This window comes from Eulemur rufifrons, chromosome 6, assembly GCF_041146395.1.
Source record: "Eulemur rufifrons isolate Redbay chromosome 6, OSU_ERuf_1, whole genome shotgun sequence".
In the NCBI taxonomy this organism is placed as follows: Eukaryota; Metazoa; Chordata; class Mammalia; order Primates; family Lemuridae; genus Eulemur; species Eulemur rufifrons.
The window spans coordinates 73,954,776-73,971,238 of NC_090988.1; the positions used below are offsets into that span (position 1 = coordinate 73,954,776).

At 38.9% G+C, this 16,463-nt stretch overlaps 1 pseudogene; it reads right to left on the reverse strand.

Moving 5' to 3' along the window:
* Window positions 1-2,691: 2,691 nt before the first annotated feature.
* LOC138384910 (serine/threonine-protein phosphatase 4 regulatory subunit 2 pseudogene) lies at window positions 2,692-4,163 on the reverse strand (annotated as a pseudogene).
* Window positions 4,164-16,463: the final 12,300 nt, after the last annotated feature.

Below are 16,463 nucleotides of genomic sequence, written 5' to 3' on the forward strand. Positions count from 1 at the left end.
ACTTAAAGCTCATGAAATGGAAAATAAGGACTAAGCTAGCCATTCTGACATTCAGAAGGAAAAAGCCTTTAAAAAGTAAAAAAAACATTCCTATAGTTGTTTAAGTATAATGAACCATGTGGCACTGAGTGGCCCATATTTGGGGCAGTTCCTGAGTAAGAAAATGGAGAATTGCTGAAGCGGTTAGAGGGGAAGCATGTTTCACAGCAAGACAAGATTATGGAGCCCTTTGGATAAATTGGTGTTTCACCTGTGCTCTGAATTCAGCTTTCAACTGGAAGAGGAAAGGCAGATTAGAGTGGCCGAGCCTTTGAGTGCGTTCTTTAGGCAGGGCCTCCATCTAGTGGTCTGCACTGGAAATTAACCCAAAGGTTTTAGCAAACACTATTTCCTTTCACAAACATTGTGAAAATAGAAAAATAGAGCTCCCTCGTGTTGCCTGGCAGGGGACAATTTCCCTCCTGAATCCGCTGACTCCTGTCCCTCCCTTGCCAAGAACTGCAGAGTTTTTAACCTCTGGGTTTTGCCATGTTCTCTCCATTCATAGAGATCTCACACCCAGCGTGTCTCTGCACACAGAAGAAAAATGTGATTTCTAATGACCAGAAGGAACAAAGCTGTGTGTGTGCTGTATGTGGTATGTGTAGGGTGCATTTGTTTGGGTTGGGGTATGCTGTAGAATAGAGAAGACAATGACACTTGCTAAAGGTGGGGACATGGGATACATATCAGAAAGAACAACGGGAGAATGAATAAATGTTGATTGGACAATGAGATAAAAACAAATGCACGAACTTGCAAGGGAGGAATAGCACACAGGACTGGGAAGCAGAGTTGGGCCAAAATGACATGAATATTGGCCGGAGCATACATAGTTCATGACCCTGAATAAGTGACCTCAGGTTTCCAAAGCTCTCCTGCTCCTACCAGCATGTGACTTTGAAAAATCCTTCTCCATCTGAGCTTCTGACATTCTTTATCACAGTTATTTTTTTATTTCAGAATATTACAGGGGTACAAACGTTTTGGTTACATAAATTGCTTTTGTACCATATCACTGTATCATAAAGCTTCTTTGGCTACACAACCCTTTGAGGGTCTGATAAGTACTATGGACTCTCTTCTCCCATTTATATATAATTTTGTACTGTGTAGCTTTGGTGACTTAAGGACATCCCCCAAACCTATCCCTGATCTCTAGCACTGTTCCCTAGAAAGTAGGCCTGTGACAATTCTTAGCACTAGTGTAGTTTTCCTCTTTTTTTTCCATAACATTAACATTTATTGCTTTATATAAATACTGCATTGAAAGCCCAAGCATTCAGTTTACACACAGAAATTATACAACTATATACCACTTCACAAAGGCAGTAAACACATTACATTCTACAAAATCTACTTTATAAAAATTTTAAAATGCTAAATATCAAAAGGTACAGCTGAAGACACAGCTATAATTTTGGCACCCAGTAATTTTGACAGGGAAGTTGCAGCCTGTGTGACTTTACATGTGTAAATTTGAGAATATTGAGTTTAGAGTAATCATCATGCTTTGCGTTAATCTGAAAAATATAATACTGGCTGTCGAGGAAGCATGTTCAAAAGTATTTAATTCACTTCAAAATGTTATGCAAATTATGGTGGTTCCTATGCAACCCTAAAGCTTCAGTCATTTAGCTCAGGTACATTACTAAAGTTATATATTAATTCTTCTAGTAGAGTGATATTACATACCATTGACATTTGCATACTCTGGAATAATTTAGAAAGAAATGTGTAATATTCACAATGTTTAGAAAAGCAAGCAAAAGGTCAAGGAACCTTCTAGGTTCTTCTGAGATGGTCTCACGTCAGCTTCATAAGCATTCATTCTACAACATGCTACTGAGCTAATGTTTGAACACAATTTCCAAAATAAAGCACATTTTCTCATAAATAATGAAGTCTTTTTCTCAGGCACCTCAGAAATATACAAAAGAATTTTAGTTTGAACAGATCTCTTGGAATGTATTTAACCTAGTATTTCAACAGACATAAGATTTCCAGGGTTTCACAGGGGCACATTTTATTTGAATTACTCAGAAGAGACAGAAAATGTCTTCTGAAAGAGGTAAAGTCAATTATTACCAATAGAAAAAGTATCCACTGTATTCATCTCTTATAGAAACAGAAAAATATAATTATTTTTCACCTTCGAATAATATGTATGTATGTATGACTTAAAGTTCCATTGTACATAGTCAAGCAATAAAATCTGGAAGTTAGCATGAAACCCTATAATTGATATGTTAAAATGTCGAAACTATGACCAAAATATGAAAACTGCTGGAGCTGTCAGAAAGAGACAAGACAAAAAGGTTTCTTGCATATGTGTACACTAAATGAGATAATCTCAAAAATTTTTCAAAATTATAATTATTACCTTCTAATTTAAAAGCTTTAATTCCAAAACTTTAAAAAAATATCTATACACAAACCACTGATTTGACCAGACCCAGGAAAAAAGTCAGCAGTAAGCAGGACCCAGAAGAGCTGATGTTCACAGTTCTTACCTGCACAACTCTTTATTTTACAACATGCTTCTCTTGTAAAACTGAAGGTCCACTTTATTACATAAAAATTTTATACAGTGTTAAAGCCAGAGCTATATGTATCTAAATAAAAAATACTGTATCTAAATGTTTCTAAATATTAACAGTATTGTTCCATTGGTTTATCTGTGACTTCTGTGGCTTTGTTGTCATTTTCCATAGATGATTCTGGGACAGTCTCTCCAGTTTTACTGGAATTGGATCCTACTAATTCTTCCATTTCGTGGCAGTCGGAAGAACTACTGCTTACGCAACAGATCAGTCCTCCATTTGATTATTTTGCTTAGAATTCTCTTCATTCACAGTTAAGCCATCATCAGATTCTTTTTCTTGATTTTATCTTTCTGGGATCATTTCCCGTGATGTCATAAAAAAACTCTAAAAATAAGGAAATGTTGCAGTTAAATTTTTATTTTCAAAATACCTCCACAGTTAAGTTTCATGAATTCTGATATTCTATAGTTCAAATCATCTCGCCTGAAATTCAGCATCAACTACATACAGGTAGGAGAAAAGCCCAAAATCAGCATTATAAGGAGTTCTGTTATGTTAAATTCTTTCACACATACCCAAAAAAATGAAGTACAAGAATTTGAGGATTTCCTTACTCCGCCTTTTTTACAGATGGTCTTTAAATATCTTCTTCTTCCTCTTCATCCTCTTCTTCATCTTCTTCTATAAGTTCTGACTGGTACAACTTTCTTTGTCTTTATCCTGAGATGAAGATGGTGCTTCTGTTTCTTCTACTATAACTGAAGAAATTTCACTGGAGACTGGCCATTTCTCTGGCCAAACTTGACTTCACCTTCTTTGTCAAACCTGAGTCTTTTTATTTCACGCCCCTAAATTTCCACAGCATTCTTCATCTGGTTGTTTATTTTTTGCATTGCTCACTGGGGAAACTTCTGATTCAGATGTTGGAGAGTCACTGTGATTTTTCTCTTCATTTTGCTGTAAGTTTGAACCTTTGCTGTCTTAGCTCTCAGGAAAACCACTTGTTATCATGGGGGCTGACAAAGAAACCTTTGGTTGATTAAGTGGCCTGGGTGTTCCAGGTCCATTTATATTAGACCACTCAGTATAGCTTGGTGAATTTCCAGGAAACAGAACACCATTCATTCGATTTAAACTATTGGAATTGGTTTTCTCTAAAGAAGGATAAACACAGCTAACAACTATCACATTCTTTTCTACTCCTCTGAGAAATTTCTCTGTTCCTGTGTAGTTTCTCCTTAGATCTGTTAGCAATTCACATAGTCGCTGGATAGCAAAAGGGATACCATTAAAGCCAGTGACAATTTTCAGTATTCTTTCCTTCATTTCCTCCAAGGGAATATATTCAACATTAGGGTTGGGGGCACCTCTTGGTTCAGGAGCTGAAGTTCTGAAATCATCCATCACTTTCTCCAGTTTGAAAATAAAATAGCCTTTAAGTTGGAACCACTGAATCATGTCTCCAGTCTTGGCTACATGACAAAGAAACTGATCCAGGACAGAACAAATTTTCCCCCTCATCTCAAAATCTTTTAGTGCCTCTTGCAGCCTCTCAATGTCCATGGCTTCCTTCTGAGAGTCCCTGTCAACCTCTGCCTCCCTCCACAGATCTCCTGGGGACCAGAATGCCTCCCCCATCCCCCAACTGCCACCAAAATGCCTTCCCCAAGCCACTACCACCAGCCCTCCAACATAGCCTAGTTTTCCTCTTTCTTTAATATTTCCTTATTTCCACTCTTAAATGTTTTCCAATCTTGTGTACTCTCATGTATTATTCAATGAACTGACTCTGTTTTCTCCGTCACTGTTCATTTTTCCTTCTGTTTTCCACTATTCATTTGTGTCTTCTATCTCCATTTACGGGCCTTCTCTATTGGACATGTTTCCTTTCGGCTGCACTAAAGAGCAAACAACGTTTTTAAAGGAAATGTTTATGGCCATCAAGAGAGAATTAGAAAGGACGACATGGGAAAGCAGGTGAGTGACAGTAGGTAAGGAAGAAATTCTAAGAAGCCATGACAGTGTGAAAACAAAGGCAGAGATGTGCAGAGAATCGCCAGATAAAGATACTTCAAATTTGAGGCAGCAGCTCTCAGTTTTTGTAAATTTATGACACATTTTTAAATGCTAGAAATCTTGGTAGCATAGAGGTAGATACTGTTGTTATCATCATTTTATAGATGAGAAACGTAAAGCTTGTCATGTCAAGGCACAAATAAAAAAGGGTACCATTTGTAAAGCACATTGTAGTTACTGGCAGGCGTAAGAAACCATCTATGGGGACACTGGCCACCTTATACCCTGTTCAGCCACCAAAGAGTTGAGGGTGCTGGTGAACTGTTTCAAGGTACATCGAGAAGCTCTGATATAATTTTCTCAATGTTCCATAGCCTATAACTTAAACCCAGCTCTATCTGACACCAAAGTATGACCTCTTGAGCTCTCTGCCCTACAACTAACATAGTAAACACCAGCACTGTGCTAATAATTACATTAAGATTATACAATCATATTAAGATTCAGCGTAGAGTCTCAGAAGTTATACAAACTCTTTCAAGGGCTCAAGGAAAATGTAGCCACTAACCTATTAAGTAAAGAGTAATTAAAGTATCTGCTCAAGCAAGAGACCCAGGACCCACGTGCCCAATAGAGAGAGCAAAACCTCTCAAGAAGAACCCAGCTAACTGAACTCTCTATTCCCAGAATTTTAGCTGAGTCCTAATTCTAGGAAAAATACACACACAGCTGATTTTTTTTTCTCCTTGACCTAAAACAAAAATCACAACATCCAGGGTTTTTCTGAGGTCAAAACAAATTCGAGATCCAGCCTCCACCCCCTTCTACCACACGCACGTTGTTAGAACAAAGAATAATGGCACTGTGGGACAGAGGAGAGAGCAGACAGTGGAGACAGGATGGAATTATTCATCACAAAGCACCTGCTGCATGCTACGAACTGTGCCAGACACCATCCAGCATCACTTTATTGTTTTTCATAGCAACTTTTTAGAAAAGTATTATTAACCCACTTCACATGTGAACCTAAGGTGTAGAGAGATACAATAATTTACTTAACATCACATAGCTAATAAATGATGGAGACAGTATTTGAATTCAACTGTGACTGGCTCCAAAGCCCACATTTCTTTTTGTGAAACCACAAGCAAGAAAGAGTAGGTAAGGGTACAGGCAGGCTCCTAAGCTCAAGCAAACGCGAGGCCCTAAGAATGGAGATCCAGAAAGGTCCTATGGCTCTGATAGAATGCAGGTCCCAAGATCCATGTTTGTAAGAGTCAATCCAAAAATAGAAGTGGATGACACATCTGTCTATGCAGAGATAGGTAAGACTGTAGGAGATAACTAAATAGGGAGATATTAGGGAATGAGTCATAGAAGGCTAGATTACAGAGGCAAGCTTCCTCTCTCAGGGAAGCAGAGAATGAGTTTCCTTGACATGTTCTCTAGTTCTTACCCAACGCTAAGCTAGCGTTTATTGAGTGCTACTGTGTTTTAAGTGTGTCCCCCAAAATTCATGTGTTGGAAACTTAATCCCCAATGCTACTATGTTGGGAGGTGGGGTCTTTTGGGAGATATTTAGATCATAAGAGCTTCACCTTCATAAATGGATTAATGCCACTATAAAAAGGGCTGCAGGAGTGAGTCCTCTCTCTTCTGCTCTTCTGTCATGTGAGGACAGCCTCCGGAACTGTGAAAAATAAACTTCTTTTCTTAACAAATTACCCAGTCTTGGATATTCTGTTATAGCAGCACAAAACAGACTAAGACAAGTACTTACTGTGGGCAAGATACTTTTCTACCTTTTCTCATTTAATCCTGCAACAGTCCTGTGAGGTAGACACCACTATTATCTCCAATTTACAATGCAAAACTGAGAACTAAATTGCTTAACTAATCTAATACTATTTAGAAAGCCAGAGTAGAGCCAGGCACTCAGATTCCAGAACCCAAATTCTTAACTATCTTAAAAGCAAAGAAACTAAATTCAAATACTGAGGTTCATGCTATATTACTTGCTTTAATTAGAGTGTTAAGTTTTATTGACATTATAATACTGAATTTTATTGTACTCTAGTAATAAATTTTATTAGGATTAATTTTATTACCGTATCTTTGAATTTTTGTATTACCATAATACTTGGCTTATTGTTAATAATATATTGCATGTATTATTTTAGTACTGGCTTTTATCATAATGGTTATTGTCCTTATTATGGTTCTAGATTTTATTATTGCTATCTTGTTTAGTGTTTTAGCAATTAGTTTTAAGACCTGTGTAGAAATGGGGAAAAAATGACAATCATAATATGAAATCAATCTCATGTTTGCATATGCCAAATGAAAATGGGTACATGTAGCACCCCGTGGCAAATGCTGCAAATTGGTTTGCCCAAGATCTGTTCAAAAACCTTCCAATATACCTTCCTGTACTACAACTGCTAAAAGAGGTGGGGACTACAAATCCTTTGCAGCTGGGATACTCACACGACTTGTAGTGGGGGCAAAGACACATCCACTTAAACTGTGGAAAGCAGAAGTGCTATAAAGTAGAGTGACATATGCAGTGACCACACTCTAAGAAACTGGATCTTCTGGGCTGCTTCTGGGTAGCTATGATGACTGGCAGTGGGTTTCATATTGTAGGTGAGTGTTTCTCCTTGCTGTGTTGTTCTAGCATTGTAACATCAAAACAAGTTCCCTAGCTCTCATTTAAACTGAATAAACTAATTAATGTCTTGTGATAAATTCCCATCCTAGAGTAGATTCTGTTATTTACAGCTAGGAATCTAGACTAATACACAGCCTTCCATTGACTGACAGACTTTCTAAATGGGCAAGAATACGTAGAGATTACTGAGTTTGAACTATCTCCTAATATGGGAGACTTTTTTAGAGTAATCCTGAAATTTAGCCTTATTTTTATCTTTTCTAGGGAAAGGGGATTTACCTTTGTTACTTAAAATCCCTTGCAATTCAAGATATTTTCCTTTGGCTTTTTATAAAATGTCTTCTGTGGGAAAGTTTTTGAATACATGCACTTAGGATTCTGTGGTAATAAATTTGGGAATGAAATGCTAGGTGAAATAAAATTACATAGATTATTTTTAATGCAGGATTTCTCAGAGTCTTTGATACACTAATGTTTATAGATAATCTTCAAGAAGTAGATAAACTGTGCAACTATATCTTAAACGTTGAACTAAAGATTTTTCTTTTGTGGTGAATCTCCCGATATTACTGTTACACAAGATACCTTCTATAGCGCTTGCTTTAAATTAATGGATTACCTAAAGAATGGGCATTTCAGGCTTGAGATAGACCAGCGAAGAGGATATTTGGTAACTAAAGGTCTTTTGTACCCCTCAGATAACATCACAAAGAAAGTCACCAACTTCTCAATCTTGAGATAAGGCCTGTTTTCCAACAGCTTCAACCCAAAAGGAACACTGAAGGATTATCTGAGCTACCACCTCTGTTCTGATGTCCCAGAAATCTGCTGCATTAAAAATCACCCTGAAATTTAGTGGCTCAAGACAACCATGGCATAATTTCTCATGATTCTGGGTCAAGAATTCAGGTGAGGCTCAGCAGAGAATTCCTGTGTACTAATCACCTAGATTCCCCTAATGTTAACATCTTAGACACCTTAATACATCATCACAACTAAGAAATTAACATGGCACAATACTATTAACTAAACTACAGATCCTATTAAATTTCACCTGATGATCCACTAATGATCTTTTTCTATTCTAATATACTATCCAAGATCCCAGATTGTATTTAGTTGGTATTTCTCTTTACTTTCCTCCAATTTATAACAGTTCATCAATTTTAGGTGAGTAACCTGCAGCCTTAAGGCCACATGTGGCCCTCCAGATCCCCAAGTGTGGCCCCTCAACCATACTTCACAGAACAAATCCCTTTATTAAAAGGATTTGCTCTGTAAAAATTGAATTCAATCAAAAGGCAGCACTCAAGGATCCAGAAGACCACATGTGGCCCCAGTTATTTTGCAGAATATCTCTCAATTTGGTTCTGTCTAATGTTTTCTCATAATTGGGTGAAGTTATGATCAGTCTATTGACAATGGCTGGCTTCTAAGAGGGAAGAGAGGAAGCTGCACGTCCTCCTAAACCTGTAGAATGACACTTTGGCTGTCTTCTATTGGTCAAAGCAAGGTATAGGCCAGTCCAGATTCAAGGGAAAGAGCAACAGATTCCACTTCTCGATGTGGAATGGAAGTAACAGATGGCATTTAGCTCTGAAGACTATCTATCACAACTGGGTTTACAAAAATGCTTTAAAAATCCACTTTATCTGTTGCCATACCACCTTAAACATTCCCAATGTCACCTGATCTTGGAAGCTAAGCAGGGTCGGGCCTGGTTCGTGCTTAAATGGGAAACTGATTGGAAATACCGGATGCTGTGGGGCTATTTTTTTTTTGTTTGTTTGTTTGTTTGTTTGTTTGTTTTTTTAATTATAGAGAAATTTTTTTAAACTCCACTTAACAAGGCAACTATGAAACCTGAGAATCTACCACTATCACAATGATCATTTTTAATTACCTGGAACTTCTTTAAAATAGAGCTAATAGTTCTTGCTCTGCCTAATTCACAGGGTGTCTGTCACAGCCATGGAGGATTGCTGCAAAGATCTCCCTTAAAGAGGAAAAACTGCCAGGAGGAGCATAGTTAGCCAACAGCTGCCAGCTGCCACATTTGGGGTATCTGCTACAGCATTCATGCCAGGGCCACACCCTCCCCAGTTTGCCTTTCCCCGGTGACTGAGAATGTCAGGGGAACTGGAACCAACCCTTTTCCGAATGTCACAGGATTCCTCTAACAAGCCTCTTTGTTCAGCAGCTCCCATCAGCCTAGTAAAGACTTACTCAGGATACACTGCAGTCTGAGGCTTTTTCTGCCCAATGCTCCTTCCTCCTCTTGTCCTTTCATGGGTGTCAGACCTGCATGGAACTTGAAGGCTCTCCCTGGCTACTCCTGCTCCTTCTCCCCTTTATCTATTTTAAAATTCATTGTATTTTATTTTTTAAGTTTATTTTATTTTTAATTGACAAATAATAATTGTATATATCTTTGGGGCACAATGTGATGTTTTAATACATGTATACCCCAGCCTCTGGTAACCACCATTCTACTCTCTACTTCTATGAGTTTGACTTTTTTAGATTCTTCATATAAGTGAGATCACATGGTATTTGTCTCTCTGTGCCTGGCTTATTTCACTTAACATATTATCCTCAAGGTTCATCCATATTGTTGCAACTGACAGAATTTCCTATTTTTTAAGGCTGAATAGTATTCCATTGTGTTTTTATAGCACATTTTTTAATCCATTCATCCATTGACAGACACTTAAGTTGTTTCTAAATCTTGGCTATTGTGAATAATGCTGCAACGAACATGGGAGTGTAGACATCTCTCTGACATTCTGATTTCAATTCCTTGGGGTATATACACACAAGTAGAATTGTTGGATCGTATGGCAGTTTTGTTTTTAATTTTTTGAGGAACATCCACGTTGTTTTCCAAAATGGCTATACCAATTTATAATGCCAACAGTGTCCAAGGGCTCCCTTTTCTCTGCACCCTCACCAACACTTGTTATCTTTAATCTTTTTGATAATAACCAATTTAACAGATGTGAGATGATATCTAATTGTGGTTTTAATTTGCATTTCTCTGATGATTAGAGATGTTGAGGGTTTTTTTTTTTTTTTAACATATCTTCCCTTTATCTTTCACAGGTATTTCCCTCAATAAATCTCTTGCACTTTTAATTTCATCTTAGTATCTGCTTCCAGGAGGACCTAAGATGACACACAAGGATTCTGTAAGGATCAAATAAAATTATGGATGCAAACATTCTTTGAAAACCATAGGACAGGAAAACAGAGCAAATAGACAACCTACAGAATGGGAGAAAATATTCACAAGCTATACATCCTATAAAGGACTACTAACCAGAATCTACAACGAACTCAAGCAAATCAGCAAGAAAAACAAACAACCCCATTAAAAAGTGGGCAAAAGACAGGAACAGCAACTTTTCAAAAGAAGATAGACAAATGGCCAATAAACAAATGAAAAAATGTTCAACATCACTAATCATCAGGAAAATGCAAATTAAAACCACTATGAGATATCACCTTACCCCAGTTAGAATGATTTTATTAAAAAGTCCAAAAACAATAAATGCTGGCATGGATGCACAGAGAAAGTAATGCTTGTACACTGTTGGTGGGACTGCAAATTAGTACAGCCTCTATGGAAAACAGTAATGGAGATTCCTCAAAGAACTAAAAGTAGACCTACCATTTGATCCAGCAATCCCACTGTTGTGTATTTACCCAAAGGAAAAGAAGTCATTTTAATAAGGGTGTTACCCTTATTAACTTAACTAACACTTTGAGGATAAAGTCAAATGCCTTAAGATATTTGGGCTGATAATAGGCCACCACTTGCGCACCTCACCCCACCCCCTGCAACAACATACATGCAAACATGTGCACACAAACTCACACACACACAAACACACACACACCCTCTCTGCTTTGACAGTATCTCATCATCCTTGAAAATGCACTTTTATTTTATATCCTAACACTGCTGAGGTTCGGACTCACTTGAAAATCACTGTAGAACAGGCAACAGTTGTAACTAATTGTTTTGGCTTTGCATGCACAAACATGAAAAGCACTAGCTTCAAAGCTGTCAGAATAGGTGTTACCTTGGAAGAAAGTTCCAGAAACAACACTGGACCACCCTTTTAACCCCTAGGAACCAAATGGTTATGGGGAGGTGGTGGGGAGGCGGTGGACCAGAGGCATTTAGCAATATTACACAAGTGGGAATAAAAGTAGGCTAATTCCACAAGCTCACAAACCTGGCTTAAGAGCCCAGTGCCAATAGTTTTCAGTTTTTCCATGAATTCTTTTAAGAAATACTGCATCTCCAAGTTCTTGATCATATTGTGTGGAAAAGCATGATGTCAATGCCTCTGTATCAAAAAAGCCTTTCAGAAAAAGCTGACTCTACAAGTGAAGTTTCAGGAATACTGAAAGCAAACTATTTCACATATTCCTTTATTTTGCTATATTTTATATTTATTTTGCTATCTTTGACAGAGTGCTATATGATAAATATATGTCCAATTTAGTCTAAAAATGCTCTTTCAGAAAGTATTAAAAACCCTGAGTGATAAGAAAATCTCGTGCCATCATTTAACTGGCAATGTTTCTTTCCTTCTTAAGCGTATATGAAATAACAGAGCATCTTCAAAACAATGGTGTCTCAAAGTAGATCAAATACAGTAGAAAAACGTTATGCACTTGCTTTCTCTGACTTCTGGACTTTCACGTGTTCTGTTCTCCCTTTCTAGAACACTTTGCTCACTCCTCTTTGCCTAGTTAACTCCTACCCATCCTCTGGGTTTTGGCTTAATTATCACTTCTAAGAAGCCGTCCTTAACCTGCTCCACGCCTCCACCCCCCCAACTATGTGAGTTACCCCTGCTCTGTATTTCCATAGCACTCCATACTTCAACTGTCATAACAATTATCATCCGTTACCATAACTGCTTGTTTAATTTTCTGTCTCCCTCACAGACTGTAAACTCCTTGAAAACATGGAACTTGTGTATCTTGCTCACGTCATGCCTGGCACAGTTGGCACTCCCTAAATGTTCATTCATCAATGAACGAATTAACTAAATTAGTGTCTCCATTGCATGGCACATAAATAAACTCAATTTTGAATGGCAAAGCAATAAGAATTTTACCTCACAGATGAGGAAACTGAGGCACAGAGATTAAGAGGCCAGTTAGTGACAGAGCCAAAACTAAAATTTCTCAAGGTCCCATATAATAATAATGATGCTTGACATTTACTGGATATTTACTAGGTGCCTGGCACTATTCTAACCTTGGATGTCTGAATAATCTCACAATTCTCACGGCCCTTTTAGATGGGTATTACTAGTATCCCCATTTTATGAAAAGGGAAATTGAGGTACAGAGAGGTATGTAAAATTTGCTAAGAGAATAGAGCTAGTAAATGGTGCAGCCGAGATATAAACCCAGGCAGACTCCAGAATTTGCACCCTTAACCACATCATTATAGATGCTGGTAAATTGAGTCAGAATGTTTAACAATAGTAAATATGCTTAGTTACTAGCAGATCACTGCTTAAGAATGTGTTTTCAAGCTAATCCAAGACAAATAGCTTTATTTCAGTGGTATTGATACCAACAAAAAGAGAATTAAGTCCAATACAGTTGAAAGGATATTGTAATGTGAGTTGGGAGCCCCGGGTTCTCCACAGCCCACTCTGCAAGCTTCTGTATAATCCTGAGTGAATCACTTCACTTCTCTGGGCCTTAGTTACCTTGCTGGTTATAAAAGGGGTGGGGTAAGGCAAACAAACTCTTAAAATCCTCCGATAATGTCTGTCACTTTATCTCAAAGCAATTAACAGGTATACCAAGTGGGAGAAATCACCTATGCCAAATATTGAATTTGAGGATGTAACTTCAACTCCAGTGTTTGTTCTACAAAATTCAAATAATGTTTGGCAAGCTGAAGGGCTCTTGATCCTCCACCTGAAAGCACAGGTTTTTAATTTCCAGCCATCGACTTTTTTTCCTCTTCTTCTATTGACAGTGTTTGCCTTAGTGGGGAGAGGGAAGCCCAGACTTGTGTTGACAGAGTTTGACTGTTGGGGAAAAGTACACACCTGCAGGGGGAACGGTGTTTAACAAGAAACAGGCCTCAGTCTCCACCTGACTCATTCCAAGCCGGGCCTCCCTCCGCCATTGCTTTGTTCCAACACTAGATCAGAGGCTCATGTGGAGACTTGCTGAAGTCAAACACTGTCAAAAAAACTCCAGCCCAGCCACGCTGCAGAGGAAAACGAGATCCTGGCCAGATGGGTGTTGGAGCCAATGCTACTACTGACAAGAGCTGAAGACTCACCCCAGGGCTCCACAAAGCAACCCCAACCCTGGCCCCAAACCATCTCTCGTTCTTCAAGGTCACAGGGCTGCTGCTAATATTCTTATTTATCCAGATCTTTTAGAGATTGCTTTTCTACTAGGCAGTGGTATGCATTTTCTTTTCTTGGCTTGGTAGGAACTGAAAGGTTATCAGTTATTCCCAAATGGTGCCTCCAAAGCTATATTCCCATTCCAAGGCATAACATATTTTTAGTCTTCATGGCTGCATTTAAAGCTAGATAAATTCGAGTGAATTGCTCAGCCTCTCAAAAGTTAAGTTCACTAACTTGTAAAATGAAGATAATAATGCCCACAGTTGAGGATTAAATGAGATAACAAGTACACCTGATAAACACCGTGTGCTTAATAAGAGGGAGCTCTTTCATGATTTCTTTCATGAAGGTTACCAAAACAATCACGTTTAGACCCTCTAAAGCCAACCAAATTTGGGGAGAAAGTTCTTTTACTAAAAGATTTTCTAAAGTATTGTTTTTCTGTGGCTTAAAATAATTTTTTTTATCTGAGGCCTTGGGAGCCAAATAATAACAATAATAATTTCTTGTCACACAATTAGGACCCCCCAAAAATGTTAATAGATAGATAAAGAGATAGGGAAATTGCATTTCCCATTCAGTGTGCATTCATTCAACAAACATTTAAAAGTACCAGACTTTGAATAGGGTAATATTATAATTACTTCCTTTTTAAAGCACTTTTGGCTTAGGATGTTGTTTTCACGCACCACACTCTGTGAGGAAAATAGGCAAGGATCCTTATTCATCTCTTGCAGGTGGGAATGACAGTCACAAAGAGCAGTAGAGCGTGTGCTACAGAAGCACAGTCCTTGGTATCAGACACACCGGGGTTCAAGGCCTGGTTCTGATAGCAGCTGCATCTCCTTGAGCAAGTTACGTTTTACATCTCATTTTCCTCATCTATGAAATGGGAATAATATGCCTCTCTCAGAGAATTCTTGCTAGGATTAAATGTAGTAGTACACATAAGGCACTTATTACATGTGCTAGCTAACACTCAGTTTCACACACTGCCAGTCAACGAGCATCAGGACCGTTAGAGTTTTAGTTGTTGTTCAAGATCATATAACTGAAATAGCAGAATTGGGACTTCTGTTTGCTGATTTCCAATGCAATATTTTCTACCATACTAGTAGTTTCCAAATGTCTCAAAGCATCAACATCCCTCCTTCAGGAAACAATATCTTTCCATAGCACCAGAATGTAACGCAGCAGAACTGCTCGTTAGAGTTGGGGGAGGGGGACATGAAGACCCCGCCCTGCTCCTCACTGCCTCACATAAACGTCTCCCCACATCCTCCACTCCGTCTGCTTCCAAGTCAGCTGTTGCCTGTCACCATGGCCTGAAACTCACCAGGGACTTGAGGAAAGTTGACAACAATGCTTCCATTTGCCTTGTTCTTAGTACCTTATATTTCTTCTCCTACTTGTCTTGCCTTGCTCCTTATTTCCTGTCAAACTCTTGGTCCTTTGACCACCCACCATTTTCTGGCTCAGAAACTTCATCAGCTTTATTAGTTCCTGCCTGTCTTCTAGGACCGAACCCTCCTGCACCCCCATTTTCTTTCTGCCAACCAGAATCTGTGTCCTTCAGGTTCATGGAGGTTCACCCAGCTTCTCACCTACGGCTACCTATAGACAAACGAATGCTTCTGCCCCAACTCCATGTCATGCAAACCTCTGCCACCCCTGCCTAGCTCCCTCTCTCATCTTTCAAGAGACAAAGAGTTACTAATGTGATTAATCAAAATTCTGGAACATTTTTTGTGTCATATTTTCTTTAGGGCCAAGGCCATATGACCCTGTGTCTTCTCTGTATGGCTAGGAGTGTACATTCAAGCAGGCCGACCATATCGTATTTCTATATGCCTGCCTGAGCATGCTGGTCTTTGCCGCCAAATAGAATTGAGCTGATCAGAAGGACTCAGATTCCAGTGTGTTGTGAGATTTAAAACCCAATTTAGGCTTCAAGCTTAAGTCAGCGCTTTCCCCAGAATTCTGCATTGAGGATGTTGGGTACTCAGGGCTCATCAGATTCCCATTTGCCTTCTGTCCATTTGCCACTCTATTTCCATCAAGAAATCAACTGAGGAAAGAATTGACCGATGGTGTAGAACTAAGCCTTCCCAGGTCCCTGGGCATAAAACCATTAAAACCCCACTTCAATTCCTAACACCTCTCTGACCTTCCTTCTTGATGCCTGGTCCCCTTTCCTCTGCTCTCAGCTAGTCACAGGTCCCTCACCCTATAGTCATCCCCTGATGAAATGGACATGGAAGATAGGCCTGTACTCCTCCAGACCTTGAGCCCAGAGTGCTTTTCCCCTGCTTTCATCTGTCTAAATCCTACTGTCCTTCAAGGCCTGCCACAAATCCCTCCTCTACTGGAAGTCTTCCATTATCCCTGTCGGAATGGGTTCTCCCACCTCTGGCTCACATAGCACTTAATTTTTCATTCAGTTATGGCACTAACTTCATTCTATCTCATGTTCCAAAAAGTTGTTTACAACAGGTTAGTCTTTCCCACAAGCCTGGAAGTGACTCAAAAGCAGGAAGGCTGGTGTAGTCATTTCTGATACCCCCCAGCCTCTACCACGGTGTTTTGCAAACCGCAGGTGCAGATGCACAATACCATATATACACCGTGGTATTATATGGTACGCCATATATAATACCACATTGAATTGTTCAAATTAGAAATTCGAGCAGTAGAAAATCCTTGAGTATTGAGCATCTTTGAGCTTTCCGAAGCATGAATGGAAAACACTTTGCCAGGAGCAGGAAGGAACTCATCAAAGCACCCTCATCT